Here is an 18,117-nt window from a genome sequence, read left to right as displayed (position 1 = left end):
CATCTAAGGGTAGATGACATGGTTCATACATGATGAAGAATTCTGGCCATCTTTAGGAAGGGTGATAACTTGGTTCCTACGTGATGAGGACGGCTGGTTATCCTAATGTTGACACTCTCCTACGTGTCGAGGATATCTGGTCAGTTGATGTTGACTGATTCATTGCTTCAATAATGAAATAAGTCTTGAAGATCCTGTAAAAATGGTCATATGCCATGATTTCATGTTAGCAATATGCCCTAAGGATGATCTAAATGCAAGTTTAAAGGGTTATGCTCAGCTCGATCCTAGCATTGGGAATCTCTCATGCTCCTTGATCGGAATATGCGAGATTTATGTGTTTGTCCATGCCTGGTTACTTTCTTGACCTCTCATTAAATATTCTTTGACTTGGTCCCTCTGATCTACCCCGAGAGAGTTTATCTTGCCTCTTTGATTCTTTGGTCATTGATTGATTTTTTTTTCTGAGAAAATTCACTCAGAATGGCCCCTCCTTGTTGCATGTCTTTATATTTGTGACTTCTTTGCTTGGGAAAAGTATGATTATGTTGAAACTGGTTTCTTTAATCTGAACCCTTTTTTTCAATGATTTGCTTAATGATTTATGGGAGCGTGTCTTTGTACGTGCTCTCTGGTGAACACCTGTTTCAAAGTCCCCATACTCTGACACTTTTCAGAGTAAGGCATAATAACCGATGTTGTTATTGATTAGTAATTGGTGAATATATGCGAGGACATTGAATCAAATTCAAAAATTTCACTGAAGATAGGTAATGAGAAAGTACAATCTTTTGGGACAAGAAAATAAGTAAGTACAAAGGAAGAACAAAGGACAAATATAGTGAATATCAAATGATGAGTCCTTCTATTTCTTCACCCCAAATCTTTCTCGAAAGTTGACATGTGTTTCGAAGATTCAGATCGTACAAAAGATGTGTGAGCATGAGAGTCTTTCCCTGAACTGTTAGGCTTCCGAGGGAATCCACCATTTCAATTTCTGATTGTTCGAGCCGTCCATTACGGATTTTCAACTCGAATCCTCCTTTGGTTTCAAGACGCCCATTTTGGGTTTTCATCTTGAACCCTTTTTTTTTTAAGTGTAATATCGTTTGACCGAATCGGAATTCACGGGATTAGGCAAATCTTCTCCATCCATTTCTGTTAACACCAAAGCTCCTCCTGAGAATGCCTTTTTTTACAACATAGGGACCTTCCCAGTTCGGCATCCACTTCCCTCGAAAGTCTTTTTGCATAGGTAGGATCTTTTTTAGTACCAAATCGCCTTCACGAAATTCTCGTGGTCTGACCTTTTTGTCATATGCTCGTATCATCCTTTTCTAGTACATTTGGCCATGGCAAATAGCTCTCAGCCTTTTCTCCTCAATCAAATTTAATTGATCAAACCTACTTTGTACCCAATCAGCCTCGTCAAGTTTCAACTCCATCAATACTCTCAAAGAAGGTATTTCCACCTCAACAGGTAAAACTGCTTCCATCCCATATACCAAAGAGAATGGTGTTGCCCCAGTAGATGTACGAACAGACGTGCGATAAGCAAGCAACGCAAAAGGTAATTTCTCATGCCAGTCTCTATATGTTTCAGTTGCTTTTGTGATGATCTTCTTGATGTTTTTATTCGCTGCCTCTACTACCCATTCATTTTTGGGTGATAAGGAGCCGAATTGTGATGTTTGATCTTTAACTTTGTGCAAACTTCCTTCATTAAATCGTTGTTCAGATTCAATGCATTATATGTGATGATCCTTTCAGGTGTTCCATATCTACAAATGATTTCTCTTTTTAGAAATCTACACACTGCTCCTTTTGTGACATTAGCATAAGAGGCAGCTTCAACCCATTTGGTGAAGTAGTCTATAGCCACTAAGATAAAGCGATGTTCATTTGAGGCCTTCGGTGAAATTGTCCCAATGACATCGATGCCCCACATTGAAAATGGCCAAGGTGTGTTCATTACATGGAGTGGTGAAGGAGGAACATGTATTTGGTTATCATGAATCTGGCATTTATGACATCTTCGAGCAAATCTGATACAATCTTCTTCCATAGTGGACCAATAGTACCCAAACCTCATGATTTTTCTAACCATTGTGAATCCATTAGCATGTGTTCCACAAACTCCTTCATGGACTTCCTCAAGTATTTTCTTGGCCTCAATTCTATCCACACATCTCAAAAGCACCTGATCCTTGCCTTTTTTATACAATATATCTCCATCAAGGACATACCCCATTGCTAATCTTCTTAAGGTCCGTTTATCATTCTCAGTTGCCTCCGCCGGGTAAGCCCGATACTTCACATACTGGAGAATATCATAATACCATGGGAGACCATCATCCTCTTCTTCCTCTATGTTGCAACAATGAGCTGGCATTTCTCTTATACTCATCCGAATAGGTATCATTCGAGATTGATCATCGGCCTTAAATATAGCTGCCAACGTAGCCAAGGAATCCGCCATTTGATTTTCTTCACGAGGAAGATAAGTAAAAGAAATTTCTTCAAACTCTTTAATCAATTCCATCACCAAATTCTTATATTCTATCAACTTGGAGTCTCGAGTCATCCATTCCCCGCGAAGCTGATAAATAACCAGGGCAGAATCGCCGAATACTTCCAGGCTTTTAACTTTGCGCTCAATTACAGCTTGAATACCCAAGATACATGCTTCATATTCTGTCATATTGTTAGTGCATTCAAAGGCGAGCCTACTAGTAAAAGGATAGTGATCTCCCTCAGGTGAAACTAGTATTGCCCCAATTCCATGTCCCACAGCATTAGAAGCGCCATCGAAGTTCATTTTCCATGCTTCATTTTTTGGAGTATCTTCTTCAGTAACAAATATACTCATCAAGTCCTCATTCGGAAAATCAAATTTTATTGGCGCATAGTCTTCTAATGCTCTGCTTGCCAGGAAATCTGCAATAGCACTTCCTTTAACTGATTTCTGGTTCATATAGACTATATCAAATTCGGATAACAACATTTGCCATCTCGCCATCCTTCCAGTTAGAGCCGTTGATTCCATCAGGTACTTTAACGGATCCAGTCTTGATATCAACCAGGTAGTATGATACAACAAATACTGTCTCAATCTCTTAGTAGTTCATACTAAAGCACAACACAGCTTTTCGATAGAGGAGTATCGAGTCTCACAGTCAGTGAATTTCTTACTGAGATAGTAAATAGCTCGTTCTCTTCTTCCAGTTTCGTCATGTTGAGCCAACACACATCCCATTGACTTCTCAAAGACAGTCAAATATAAAATCAATGGTTTGTTTGGGATTGGTGGCATCAAGACAGGAGCATTAATTAAGTAACTCTTAATTCTATCGAAGCATTCTTGGCAACTATCATCCCATTCTCCTGGGTTTTGCTTTCTCAATAATCGGAATATTGGATCACATTTCTCGGTCAACTGAGAGATGAATCTGGCAATATAATTTAACCTTCCCAGAAAACCTCGTACTTCCTTTTGCGTTCTAGGGGGAGGTAATTCCAAAATTGCTTTGACTTTACCAGGATCTATTTCTATCCCATTCTCACTGACTACAAATCCCAATAACTTCCCTGAAGTAGCTCCAAATGTGCACTTGGCCAGGTTAAGCTTGAGCTGGTATTTCCTTAATCTTAAAAATAGCTTCCTTAAGACTTTTACATGTTCTTCTCCGGTTTGTGATTTGGCAATCATATCATCCACGTACACTTCTATCTCCTTGTGCATCATATCGTGGAACAACGTAACCGTGGCTCTTTGATATGTTGCCCCGGCGTTCTTAAGTCCAAAGGGCATCACCTTGTAACAAAACGTACCCCACATTGTCACAAAAGTTGTCTTTTCCTTGTCTTTTGGGTCCATCTTGATTTGATTGTAACCTGAGAAACCATCCATGAAAGAGAAAAGAGCATGACCAGCCGTATTGTCAACCAAAGTATCGATATGTGGGAGTGGAAAATTATCTTTGGGGCTCGCTCGATTGAGATCCCGGTAGTCAACACACATCCAAACTTTGCCATCTTTCTTTGGAACTGGCACTATGTTTGCTACCCATTCAGGGTACTTGGCCACTTGTAAAAATCCAGCATCGAATTGTTTCTTCACTTCTTCCTTGATTTTTAATAGCATATATGGTCTCATCCTTCGAAGTTTTTGCTGAACAGGCTTGCATTCCGGCTTTATTGGTAGCTTGTGCATCACAATGTCAGTCTCCAACCCCGGCATATCTTGATAAGACCAAGCAAACACATCCCTATATTCCCGAAGAAGGCTTATAAGACCATCTCTTATTTTTGGTGAGAGTGAAGTGCCAATTTTAACTTCCTTTATATCCTCTTCTGTTCCCAAATTTATTGTTTCAGTTGTCTCTTTGTGGGGCAATATTTGTCTATCTTCTTGCTCCATCATTTTAACAAGCTCAGAGTTTAACTCACATTCCTCTTCATCTTTATAACCCTCAGATTCTTCGAGACACATGTCATTTTCAAAATCAATTTATGGTTCAAAAGTACCGTTACTCGAACAGTTGATATCTGAAGACCTGCGAATCAAAAAGGAGTATATTTGGCTGTGGACAAGAATTTTATCTAATATTTACCAAGAGAATAATTATCAATAAAGAATAAAGAATACTTAAGAAATGAATAAAATACTTGCTAAGATTAGAATGAAAGAAGAACACTGTTTCATTAAAGCAATGACAAATAACAATTTGTCTTTTACAAAAGCCCTATTATATTTGGGTCAAAAGGAGACAGATTTGTTATTATGCATTACTTTGAAGAGTGCTTATAGAACACAGGGAGTTCTTCAACAGTGTAATTGTTCAAAACATAGCCAGGAGGACACGGACGGATTGATGCCAATGAGCACTCTCCAGTAGAATCATCTGTGATAACGTTGATGCTCAGGCTTCCCAATAAATCTTCAACAAATTCTATATCTTCAATATCCCATGACTGTTTCAGCATGTCAATCACAAATCCTCCAGACACAAAAGATTTGGAGAGTGGTGGAATGACCATGGGTCCCCAAACAAGGTCTTCTCCCTTTACTCTTGCCTTCATCCTTTCATTAAGCTTTTGTGCATCTCTGACTTTATCATGGTACGTTGGTCTGTATCCAAGACCAAAATAATTTCTTTTAGGAACTGGAGCCAGCCCTTCAGTGATGCCTTGCAGTTTCTTTCCCAAACCTTTCCCTACCTTTGCTCCTCTAGCTAATGTCTCCTTTAATTGCATCTTAGTATTTTTTGAAAGATGAGGAATGGGAATTCTTTTGCCTTCAGAAATAAAAGTAGCATTAACAAATTCCAAGGACTGGAATGAGGACTCTAGTGCATTTTCATCTACCCCTACATATGGTGCATCTGTAGTGATAGAGGCAATGATGTCTTCTTCCGCTTTGATGGTCACCAGAGTCCCATCAATAATGAATCGGAGCTTTTGGTGAAGGGAGGAAGGAACTGCCCCAGCCATGTGAATCTAGGGTCTCCCCAGCAAGCAACTATAACTCGGATGAATATCCATGACAACAAAATCTACTTCAAATGTTGTAGGGCCAATTCTGAGAGGGATAATCATCTTCCCCATTATTTTACGTTCTGTCCCATCAAATGCCCTTACAACATTGCCACAAACCCTCATTTGTGATACATCCACAGGAAGTCTATTTAGAGTGGCGAATGGCATAACATTCAAGGCCGATCCGTTATCAATTAACACCCCTGAGACGATGACTCCTTTGCAATGAGCCGTAATGTGTAATGCCTTGCCCCTACCTTTTCCTTCTTCAGGTATTTCGTCATCATAAAAATAAATGAAATTATCTGCATTAATATGGTTTACCATCCTGTCCACACGTTCCACTGGTATATCATTCCCTACAAAAGTTTCATTCAGCACTTTGATCAGAGTATTTCAATGTACTTCCGAATGCAACAGTAGAGATAACATTGAAATCCGTGCTGGGGTCTTATGAAGTTGTTCCACAATGTTATACTCGCTGTGTTTCAGAAACTTTAAAAATTCCTGAGCCTCCTCAATCTTAACAGGTTCATTCAATTTATCATCAGGATCTTCAATAACCACAGCTCTTGCTTTATCAGCCTTTCCAGGAGCATAGCATCTTCCGCTCCTGGTGAAAAATCCAACTTCAGCAACCTCTTCCTCCTTACTCTCAGGAGTATTAATTTGGCATGTATAGTCCCAGGGAACACTCTTGTTACTCTTATAGGCAAAAGGCGCAGGGGTTTTGATCACCACCCTAGATGTTATACTTCCACTGCTGGCCTCATAATTTGGTTTCGATATGACCAGGACATGCTTTTTTAAATTCTTTTCAGCTTCCCTTGAATTTTCTTCAGAAGCGCAGATATATCTTTCATTCTCACTCATTCTTTCTTCATAGAACTGCAACTCCTGCTTGTTCATTAATTCTTGGACTATTTGCCTGAATTCTTGACAGTCCTGAATTTGATGACCATTTTCACCATGGTATTCACAAAAGTTCTCTGTCTTTTCCGTTGAGCATTCATTTCTAGGGCTCAACAACCCTCTCTCCTTTATTTGAGCATATACCCACTTCAGTGGTGTTCTTACTTCTTCAATTCTCCTTTTAATTTTCTGATTTTTCTCAATAGCGTTCACTCCCTGATTCTGATGATTTGGAAGTGGGTTTGCAGCAACACAGGGTGCTTCAGAATCATTAAAGGACACCACCTTTCTCTTGATCAGATCTTCAACCACTCTTTTGAAAGCGAGACACTTTTCAATGTTATGTCCTCTGAGATTTGCATGATATTCGCATGTCTCATTTTCGTTGAACCATTTTGGATAAGGTGGTTTAATTGGATCAATGAATTTTGGTGACACTACGTGAGCTTGGACTAATCCACGGAAGATCTCACTGTAAGTCATTGGTATGGGAGTGAACGTCATCCTTTCATTGTTATGCTCGCGCTTAGTCTCTCCTTGGGATGAAGAAGAATTTCCCATCTTCGGCTTACTCACAGAGAAATTTACATTATTCACCTCTCCTTCTTTCCTTTTCACATAGGGTTTCTTTGCAGGAATTTGGCTACCGAAAATCTGCCCCTTCTTTAATGCTCTCTCGATAATCTCTCCGCACATCACGATATCAGAGAAGCTCTTAGTTGCCACTCCTAACATATGATCAATATAAGGAGATTTTAACGTATCTATAAACATGGTTATAAACTCCCTCTCAATAAGTGGTGGGTGCACTTGAGCAGCAATATCCCTCCAGCGCTGAGCGTATTGTCGGAAGGTCTCATTATGCTTCATCTCCATATTTTGGAGAGTAACACGATCAGGCATCATGTCGGTAACGTGTTGATATTGTTCTTTAAACGCATTGGCCAAATCCTTTCAAGACCCTATTTTAGCTCGGGTTAATTGGTTATACCATCTGACAGCTGACCCCGTCAAGCTAGCCTGGAAACAGTGAATTAATAGCCCATCATCCTTCACAAATCCTGTCATTCTTCGACAAAACATGGTCAAGTGAGCAACAGGACAAGTTTTTCCATCATACTTTTCAAATTCCGGCATTTTGAACTTTGGTGGTAATACTAGGTCTGGCACAAGACTCAATTCCTCTGCATTCATTCCGTCTTGAGAACCCTGCTTTCCCATTTCTTTAAAAAAACCTTTGCACCAGTCCTTTAAATGCTCTGGTACTTCCGTTTTAGGTTTCTCCATTTCCTCAGGATCTACATCAATATACTCATAAGGACTGTTTTGAGGGTTAGTCGTGGCCATTTGAACCTTTACCGCTGAAGACCCTGCAGGATGCTCAACTAGCTTTTCAGGTGAGATAACTAGTCTCGGGGTAGACTCCTGCCTAGAAACTTCAACAGGGGCAGTGCTTGGTTCTTTAACTGTTTCAGTACGTAACCCAGACATCTTGGTCATCATCTCCTTCATCATATTAGCCTGGCTTTGTAGGATTTGATCTATAATTGACTTTTGTGACTGATCCATTTTTGCCTGCCATTCTTGTTGTATTCTTAGTAAATCTTCTTGCATTTCTTTCTTTAATTGATCAAGCTTGGCATCCATGGCTCTACTTCGCGTGTGATAAGGATTGGAGTTTTTACTTGCCAGAATCGTCTGTCACATAACCCTTCGGAAATTAATTTTATTGTTCTTTTAAATTCGAATGCATATTATTGGTAATGTGCTATAAATGATACATTTTATTGGTGATGCATTATAAATGATGAATTTACTTATGCATAATGAATGATACAAGTATGAAATGCAAATAAAAGGCGTTGACCCAAGCAGTAACCATTCGGAAATACTTTCATTGGATAAAAAGTTTCACTCATTACAAAGAAGTTCTTTTACATATAAGGCCTAGCCCTCAGACTCAGCTCTACAATTTCATTCATAATGGCGATGATCTCCCTTGTATATTCAAAAACCGGATTTGTGCGCAGTTGGATAATCTCCGCTCTATTGGCCAATCCATTCATATACCGAGCCACTTCACCCATTTGAGCAATAGCTTCCCCCATCATTCGCTCGCGTTCTTCTACCAAGGATCGATAATGCTCATATGTATTTTTCCATCCTTTATTGATGCGCTTGATTTCTTTTTCTAGACTGGTAATATGAATTCGACATTTCTGGAGTTCTCCTTTCAATTCTCTGATTTCCTTCTAGAAGGATTTGTTTTCTTCGAGAGCAACTTTTAGGTCCACTGAAGCGGGAGGAACTTGCACTTGCAGAAGGGATTGCTCAAGGTTCGATACATGACTTTTGAGCTCATCATTCATAGCTCGAGATTGGTTCATCTCCTGTTCGAATCTCATCTGTAATTCTCCCATTTCTCCCGTGAGCTCATCCACTTGCTGACTTTTTGTAGAGAATCTCTGCATCCACGATCCAATCTCTGCCTGCTTTCTATCGAGGATTCGATTCCATCCCTGTCTCTCAGACCACATCTCTTCTTTCTTTCGCTTTCTTTCTTCTTCGAGCTCTAAAATTCTTTGAACTTTGTCCTCAAAGTCCTCAATTATACTATTCATCTCAGTTTTTAACCCCTGGACTTGATTCTTTTCTTCTTCTAATTCTTTCAGGCTGACTTCTTTTTCTTCATGGAGTTTTTGAGCTCTACGAGCCTCAGCTTTATACTGCTTGATCAATTCCTTTTTATCAGCCTCTAGCTCGCATACTTTTACTTTTCCAGCTTCTATCTTCTTGATCTGACACTTGTTCTCAATTTCCAGACTTTTGATTCGCCGTCTTGCAGCTGCTAATTCTCTGGATCCAAGTCTCTTTCTCGCTTGCTGCACCCTTTGATAATATTTTTTTAAGTCTTCTAAATTGGCTTCCACCTCCTCTTTCCGTTCTCTCATCATTATAAACTGTCTGGCATGAAATTCAGCCTCGATAGTCAATATGAAGTTTTCTCTCTCCATCTCTTCTATTTTCTTGGAATCTTTAGCCTTTTCCATTTCAAACTCAATTCTTTGGATTTCCAAATTCGAAGGGATATTTCTGATTTGTTCTTCTATCGACCTTGATCCCTCTTCAGATGTTAAAGGTATCTTATCATTTACCCTCTTGATTCTCCAGGCTTCATAATCGAGCGTCAAGATAATATCCGCTCCAACCACTTTAGTCCTGAAAGTCATCCTCCAAGAATCAGTCACATCTTTGATTTTCTTTCTATAATTGCCTTCCTTATAATCAAATTCAGCACCAGTCAACCCATGAGTCATGGGAACAAACTGTCGGGCACCGTACTGTCTCAATACCAATAAAGGAGCGCATCACACTCCTCCCCACAGTCCCAGTAATATAATCCAGTCCAAATCTCCACACTTGAACAAGATTTGCGTATGCATCAGCCACGATGTTCGCCATGCTATGTTTTGACTCTGTAGATTCCAGAAGAAATCAATCCATTGATCTTTCTGAGATACTTCAGGCCACTCCTTCGTAAGGTACTCAGCAACAGGAGAATAATCTTTCAAAAAACGATTATAGTTGACTTTTTCCTCCTTCCAGAAATGGCTTCTGATCCACACAGTAAGCAATTGAGCACAGCCCATAAAACGACCTCCCCCCAACCTTCTACATATATTCAAAGATCGGAAAGTTTCAGCAAGAATCGCATGGACTGGATTCACCTCTCTTCCTAACTTCTCAACCAAATCGACTACTGCTAGCTCGATCAGCCCCAAACATTTTGGAAAGATTACCAAACTATATATACCCAAAGCAAATACATCTCTACGCACGTTTTCATCTACGTGTGCTTCAGCTATCTTTTGTAAGTGAGACCACGGCACTCCCTCACTTTCTCCCTTGCGTTGCAAGCGATCATTTACCCATTTGTCGCTTGTGCCCGAGATCTTTGCAAGCTTTGACTTAAAAGAAGGCCCTTTTATCGATCGGGAGTAAACTTTGTCCACTTTAACGCTTGGCAAATTCAACAGAAATTGGTATTCCTCGAGGGTTGGAGTCATGTCCTCTCGGTTGAATGTGAAACAACTATAGGCCGGATTCCAAAACTGTATTATGCTTCGTATGAGAACCGGGTCTACCTTCACGTATATCAGATGAAATATATCCCCATAAGTCTGCTGAAAAGCTTGCCTCTCAATAAGATTCCAACTTTCTCAAATTGTTTTCAATCCCTGAAGCTCATTCTGTTTTAAAGAAGCTGGTGTATAATCAGACAGATCCGACACGTAGTTCCCTGATAGACTATCTCCCTGCTCTTTCTGCTTGGCTTCGGACCAGTTCCTTACATCTGCTGGATTCACTTCTTTGTTTAGGAAACTCCTTTCCATCGTGAAAGTCTTTCCACTTTATCGATACTCACAGATCAATCGCCTTTTCTAATGATATGTCTATGCAGTATGAAAAAAAAAACAAAACAAACAAAACAGTTAGTCAAAACAATTGTATAAATTTAACATAAAAAGATAGGTAAAACGGGAAATAAATCTACTCCATTTATGTATTATCTACCCGAATAATATTCCTCATAAAGGGTCCTACCCAAACATGCTCTCTACCCTCCTAAATTTATTTAATTAAATTCTAACTGTACCTAAATTCTATTTCACATGCTTTAAAAGAATAAATCTATTCTGCACACTCAAAAATAAATAAATAAAATAAAATAAAAAGGTTAGAGTAGGTTTCTCCATTGTGTACGCCTATTTTGGGTACCTATTGACGGACAGAGGTTCAGTATGACTCTACCTAGTGTGACCGTTCTATGGTTCACTATATGCATGGTTTCGGCTTTAACAGGAAAAAGGGACTCGAATTGTCCTTGATGTTAGTGCCCCCTTGGGCTGCCAAACCCTCAATCCTCACCCATTACAGGTTTCAAACAGAACGAGTTCAATTCGAGGGGATTCACTGCCTTATACCCATACGAGGAATAAATTCCTATGAAGGTATAAGGTATGTATCCCATGGGTTATTTGCTAAAACTCATACGAAGAATAAATTCTTACGAGAGTAAAGCAATCACCCTAACTAATTTGGATCGAAGCTCATGTCTAGAGATCATGTTATGCCAATGAAAGTGATGTGTGTGAGGAGAAACAAACAAACCTTTGACTCAAAAAAACATGGAAAAAAATAAAACCCAACGAGAACTAAGAAATATCTGAAAAAATGAAAACAATTAATGTTAGTATATAAAATAATAAATAAAAATTCAATACATAGATCATAGTTTAACTAAAGATTCGAACTTAATTTCCACCATAACGACCATATATAAACGACCGACAGCCTGACTCTCTAGATGTCCCCAGCGGAGTCGCCAAGCTGTCATAACCATTTTTTTTAGGTAAAACAATTAAATATTATTTTAAAAAAACGATTATGACTTTAATTTGGAAAAACTGATGATTTTGGATTAAATTGAAAGGAGTTAAAATGGAGTCGCCATCGACCTTTGGATTAGGTAGGTCGAATACCTAATCACATGTTTTTAATTTAAAAAAAACAATTTTAAGGAAAATTGTTTTTTTCTTTTAATACAAGTCTGCGTTACCAAAAGAAAATTTAGGGGTTCGAAAGTCGGTTACATCTATGGAAAAGATAAACATCCACAACGCCCAAAATCGGTACTTAGTCGCTTATATATCGTCATAAATGGTAGAACTTAAAGTTTGACTCAGAAGTAAAAATATGATCTATTTATTGAATATTTTTTAAAATAACAGAAATACTTCACTTGGTGAGAAATCCCGAGATTTACAATCCTCCTTCGGGAAAGCTATCTCGTCTATTTCTCATCTATAAAGTATATTCTATCTTTGAATTACCACCAAATAATATCGACCAGAGTATAAAATAAATCATACTTAATTTATCTAAAACATGTATTGTTAATATTAACATAGAGATCATTAATACAATAAAAAATATAAAAAATATAATGATAAATCAATTATGATTTATTTATTGAATATTAATTAAAATAATAGAAATACTTAACTTGGTGAGAAATCCCGAGATTTGCAATCCTCCATCGGGAAAGCTATCTCGTCTATTTCTCATCTATAAAGTATATTCTATCTTTGAATTAACACCAAATTATATCGAGATGAGTATAAAATAAATCATACTTTATTCATCTAAAACCTATATAGTTAATTATTAAAAATACATTAACATATTAAACGTTATAAAAAATAATAAATAAAAGTAATAAAAATGAAATAAAATTTTAAGGTACCTATTAAGTAAAGTGAACGTCTATAACATAATTAAGCTTAACCAAATCACACAATAATATAAATAATAGTGACTATTAACCAATATATATATATTTATATATATCTATATAAATATTTCCTAATATTAACTCATACTAAACACAAATATTAAAGAAAATATAATAAATAAGTAAAAACAATAACATAAGTAAAAATAAATTATACATATATTTAGCAAAAGTATCTAAACAAACCTAAACAAAATAACCATAACCAAGCAAGTAAATAACCCATACAAAATTTACACAATGACTATAAATTGTATTCGAAAAAAACTTAGGTTTTAAATACGTAAATTAATACTTTTCTATGTTATGAACAAATGACTAAAATAAAACAAATGAAACATACAATGCAAATTCGGTATTTAAGCCAAACAGAAAAGCAGTGAGCAAAATGTGAGCATTATAAACACAGAGTACAAATGTTGAAATTTACAAAATATTACTGCAAGGTGACCAATACATAAACATTACAAACTTGAGGTATAAAATACAAAATAAATAAAATACAATAAATGGCTATATCATAAACGTTCAAAACCTGGGAGCCCCTTTTACGCAGTTTACCCATGATGAAATTACAACCAAGCCCTCAACCTAAACGGCGCCGTTTTGGACTCGGTTTATAAGGCTAAACCCAAGACCCTTCCCCAGTGACATCTCTCATTTCTCACATTTCCTCCTCTCTCCAAAAAAACAGAGAACCGAAGAGGCTCTCAACCTCTTTCCCTTATCCTCCGCCTCTCTCCGCCGTGGAAAAAAACAGAGGTCACAAACGCCGTAAATCGGCGGCGAAAGCCCTAGAAAACCCCAAACCTTTCCTTCTTCCCTCTCATTCTAGAGACAGAGAGCCAAAATGGCTCTCGACCCTCACCTCTTCGCCTTCCTTCTCTCATCCTCAACCGAGGATTTAAACCCTAAACTCCCCGGCCACCGTAGATCGGTGGCCACGGGGAGTAACCTCATCTCTCTCTCACCTAAAAAAATCCTAGGTGAATCATAACCCCAAAACCCACTGCACTCCAAACCCTAACTACCCTAGAAGAGGAAAAGGCTTTACCTTTGGGATGGTTCCTCACAGCTCCGAAGAGATGGGTAAAGGCTCGGTTTTTGCAGGTATCGTTCTTTTTCCCTTTTCTTTCCTTTCTATTTCTCTCCCCTTTTTTTCTGTTTTTCTTTTTTCTTTTTCAAAACTCGAATCCCCTTTTTTTCCAAAAATCCCCCTTTATCTGATTGCATCCCTCTATTAGATCTTGTTGCCGAGGAAATAGGATCATGATATCCTATTTCCATTGATGGACTCGATAGGATTTACTTAGATTTTTTCTGATTTTATCTGTGCTTTCTGCTGCTTGATGGATGGCCATCACTGTTTGGTGCAGGACTGTCTACGGCGGCGTCAGAGGTTGCCGGGGTATGGCTCGGCTGGGCAGCTACTACATCGGCGCGCGACGGTTGGAACGTTGAAAGGTTGGCGGCTGGAGCTGGAAAGCCAAACGGCTGGAACTGGAAGGCCAAACGGCTGAGTTGATGATATTTTAGGGTTTCAAACCCTAGGCTCTGTGCGATCTGGACCGTTGGATGGGTCCAGATCCAACTGCTAGAAATGAGGCGACTGGAAGCTGAAAATGATAAAACCCTAGCAGGTTTGGGTGTTGGGCCTGGACCAGTTCAGGTGTGGCTGACGGGGTCTGTTGAATGTTGGGCTCCGGGATTGGGCCTTTGTAATTCGAATTGGGCTTCAAAGCCTGCAAAAGTGTAATATGTAAAATTAAAAATAATAATAATAATAATAATTATTAATGATAATAATAAAAAACCCGGACAAAAACGAGTGTCTACAGACAGTAATTGGAGTGGATTAATGTTAGTTATGTGCGGATAGTTTTGCAGTATTACAGCCTAATTTGATGTTAAGAAACGATAAAAAAAATGGGTACAATAAAAAATATTATATAAAAATAATATTTTCGTTAATTTTTTATTCTTTTTTAATATTTTCGTTTCAACTAAAATTATTTTGAAGAATATAATATTTTTTATTTAATCAAAAATATGAAAGAGTGTAATTAGGACACCAAGATTGACCATGTCCATTCAAAGTTGTAGATTCAAATGAGTTTGAATTTGAGACAGGGATTTTGCCACTTGCTGACACAGTGAGTTATATAAGAAAACGTGTGGTGCCCAAAGTCATGGTCTTTTGTACTTGTCCTTTCTGTGGAAGGTCCTGTCATTTGAATTTTTAACTTGTCATTTGAATTTTGTGATATTGATAAATTTAATCTTTAATTTATATATTTTTTCTACCACTTTGGTTATTATTTTTCTGTATAAATATACTTTTACTTTATTTTTGATATATTTAATAATTGATTTAGATTTGTGTTATATTTAGTGTAACATATGTTGCAGTTAAATACAATAAAATCAAATATTTCTATGAAGTTTCATTTCAATTCGTTTAAGATTATTGATCTCTCTCGTGAAGTTTGTTTTAATTCGTTAAGATCATATTGTTGTCGATGCTTTTTTTAGAGTATATATATATTTTTCATCCGACTCTGATCTGACTTGAATTTTTAGAGTATAAACCGATCCGACCAATACAAACTAAAAAATTAATAAAAAAAATAATTTTTAAAGGAAATTATATTATTGTCCCGGTTCAGATCGGGTCGGATTGGAGTTTTTATCCTCCATCCGAATACAAATCGACCCAAACCGAATCCATTTTTTTAAAAAAATTTAGATTCCTATCAGATTGGATCGTACTCAAGTTAAATTACCGTCCCTAGCCGCACTATTCGAAACTCACCAACAACCATAAGGGGTATTTTTGGGCCCAATTTGTATAGGCTTCACTGTTTTTTAATAAAGATCAGAAGCGTAAACTATGATGGGCCTAATTTTTATATTTAGGCATACATCAGAGGTATTAGTTGGACCTCTATAACTTGAAATAAAGGCTTAAAATAAAAACAAGTGTCTAAATCATATATTAAATTGATATTTGGTGTCTAATTTTTTTTATCGAAAATAGGTGTCTAGTGTTTTTTCCGTTGTACTCTTAGGTGTCTACCATTAAAAAACCCGTTAAGTTACACATTTCATGTTTATATTTTTGATTTTTTTTAAAAATAAATATTATTTAAAATTATTAAAAAAATATGTACATGACATGTGCCTCTTAACGATTCATTATAAATATGTGGATAATTTATTTTGACTCATAGTTGATTTTACATTAACTAAACAATTATAAATTGTGATTTCATTTATACATTATACTAGTTCATTATGATTTATAGTAACAAGGACGTGATACCTGTAATATCCTTTGTAGCTTCATTACAAAAACAGCTATCTCTGTAAAGGGACTGTTTCTCTCTTTAATATCTATGTTCTTCAATTTGTTTTTAGACAGCTCTATGTCATAAGGGGGAAAAAGAACCGAAACTATTTTTTTGTCTTTAAAAAGAGGTAGAATAAATATAATTGAAGATGAGAAGTTTCATCATTTCTCTTGATTTTGATCGAGGAGGTTTATAATAATTATTTAAACCGATGATAAGTGTAAGATCATTATAATTACTCGTTGATTGACAGATTACGTAGACATGATCAAGTGATACTAGGCTTCACTTTAATAGATTAGTTGAGTTTATCAAAAATCATGTCAAGTTTCGGAACTCTCACCCGTATATACGGGGGAAATATTCAGTAAAAATATAACATTAATCAAAATTTATTATTATAAAGTATTGTCGAAATAAATTATGTCATTTATTTAACATTGATGTTGCAAAAATCCAAATGCTTGTTACAACATTTGGGTGATATGCTCGGTGTTAGGGTTTTTTTTCTTGTGTCTATATTCCCAAACCCCATCCCCGTTTGCCCCCTATATTTAACATCAATTCTTTCCACTAATGCTTCATTCTCCTTATCTAGCATTATCTTCCATGCTTCTACAACCATGGCTGCCGATGTCGGCCTTCTCTCATTTACCCAACTTCAAAAGTCAGTCCAATCTCAACAAACTCAGAGCCAACATCACCACCAGCCCGACGCGAACTCAACCACCGGCTCGTGGATGTGGTACTCCTAAGGCGCAACCAAAGGAACCAGACGATGGTTCTTGGGAAGTTAGGGCCTTCACCGAGGACACGAGTAACGCGATGGGGACTACTTGGCCTCCGAGGTCTTATACTTGCACTTTTTGTCGAAGGGAATTCCGTTCGGCTCAGGCCCTCGGCGGTCACATGAATGTTCACCACCGTGACAGAGCTCGGCTCCACCATGCTGTACAGCCTGATAGCCCGAACTCATCATCTACCACAACTAATTCCTCGTCTACTCTCTTTATTCCGACTCAAGAATTAGCCACTAACGGCGACATGTGCCTCCTCTACCAATTCCATAACCCTAATGGGGTTTTCACATATTCTCCAGCTATGAATGCATGGTCCATTTCACCATATCCCTCTTTCAACTCCATGGCAACATGGATAAACATTCCGGCACTGCATCCGGCGTTAAATAGTCCTCCGCCTTCAACGATGACATCGACCAACAATAATCTAAATCGGGAAAATAATTACATTAGCAGCAGCAGCTGCAAGGAAACATCCATTGAAGAGCTTGATCTAGAGCTTCGACTAGGCATAGACGTCCAACAACATCTTGAAAAATTCTAAGACCGCTAAAAGCGTGCAAATATTTCTTTAATATCTAAAAGTGTGCAAGAGTAGGGTTTGAGTGATATGGTAAAGAGACAAGATATCTGACATACCATGTAATATGTCAAAATAAAATCTAATTTTAAGCGATTATATTATTTGACCTGTCAATCTACGAGTAATTATCATTATTTTATATTTACTGATATGAATGGTCACTTAATCAAGGCTGAAAAAGACGATTTCCTCTCAAACTATTCTTCTCTTAAATAAAAAATGCTACCGTCAATAAGGTCCAACATAAAGGTATATAAAAATCCAAACTACTTGAATGATGCTCTTTTTTATGATAAACTGCAGCTTCATGATCATAATGTGGAAATCCATCAGAGCATAACTAAACAAGAATTATTCAACGAAGGTTTTCTCTTTTGGATCTTGTCGTTGAGAAGTTGATGTAACTTATGATGTGGGATTTAATTATTTTCAGTCAATTATTTTTATTAAAGGTGGATCTTGATTGTAGAATAAATGAAAATTGGGGTTAGAGAGGCTCGAACCCGACCTCAGGAGAACACAACAAAGCCAAGAGACCAACGCTCTAGTCAAATCCACCACCACTCCTTGTGCTTTAGA

The 18,117-nt window shown here is 37.4% G+C and overlaps 1 pseudogene; it reads left to right on the top strand.

Annotated features, from left to right (window-relative positions):
• Window positions 1-16,778: 16,778 nt before the first annotated feature.
• LOC120135091 lies at window positions 16,779-17,489 on the top strand (annotated as a pseudogene).
• Window positions 17,490-18,117: the final 628 nt, after the last annotated feature.

This window comes from Hibiscus syriacus, unplaced genomic scaffold, assembly GCF_006381635.1.
Source record: "Hibiscus syriacus cultivar Baekdansim isolate YM2019G1 unplaced genomic scaffold, ASM638163v2 tig00110602_pilon, whole genome shotgun sequence".
Classification (NCBI taxonomy): Eukaryota; Viridiplantae; Streptophyta; class Magnoliopsida; order Malvales; family Malvaceae; genus Hibiscus; species Hibiscus syriacus.
Note: the sequence above shows the minus strand (reverse complement) of the source record. Positions and strands in the feature narration are given on the sequence as shown.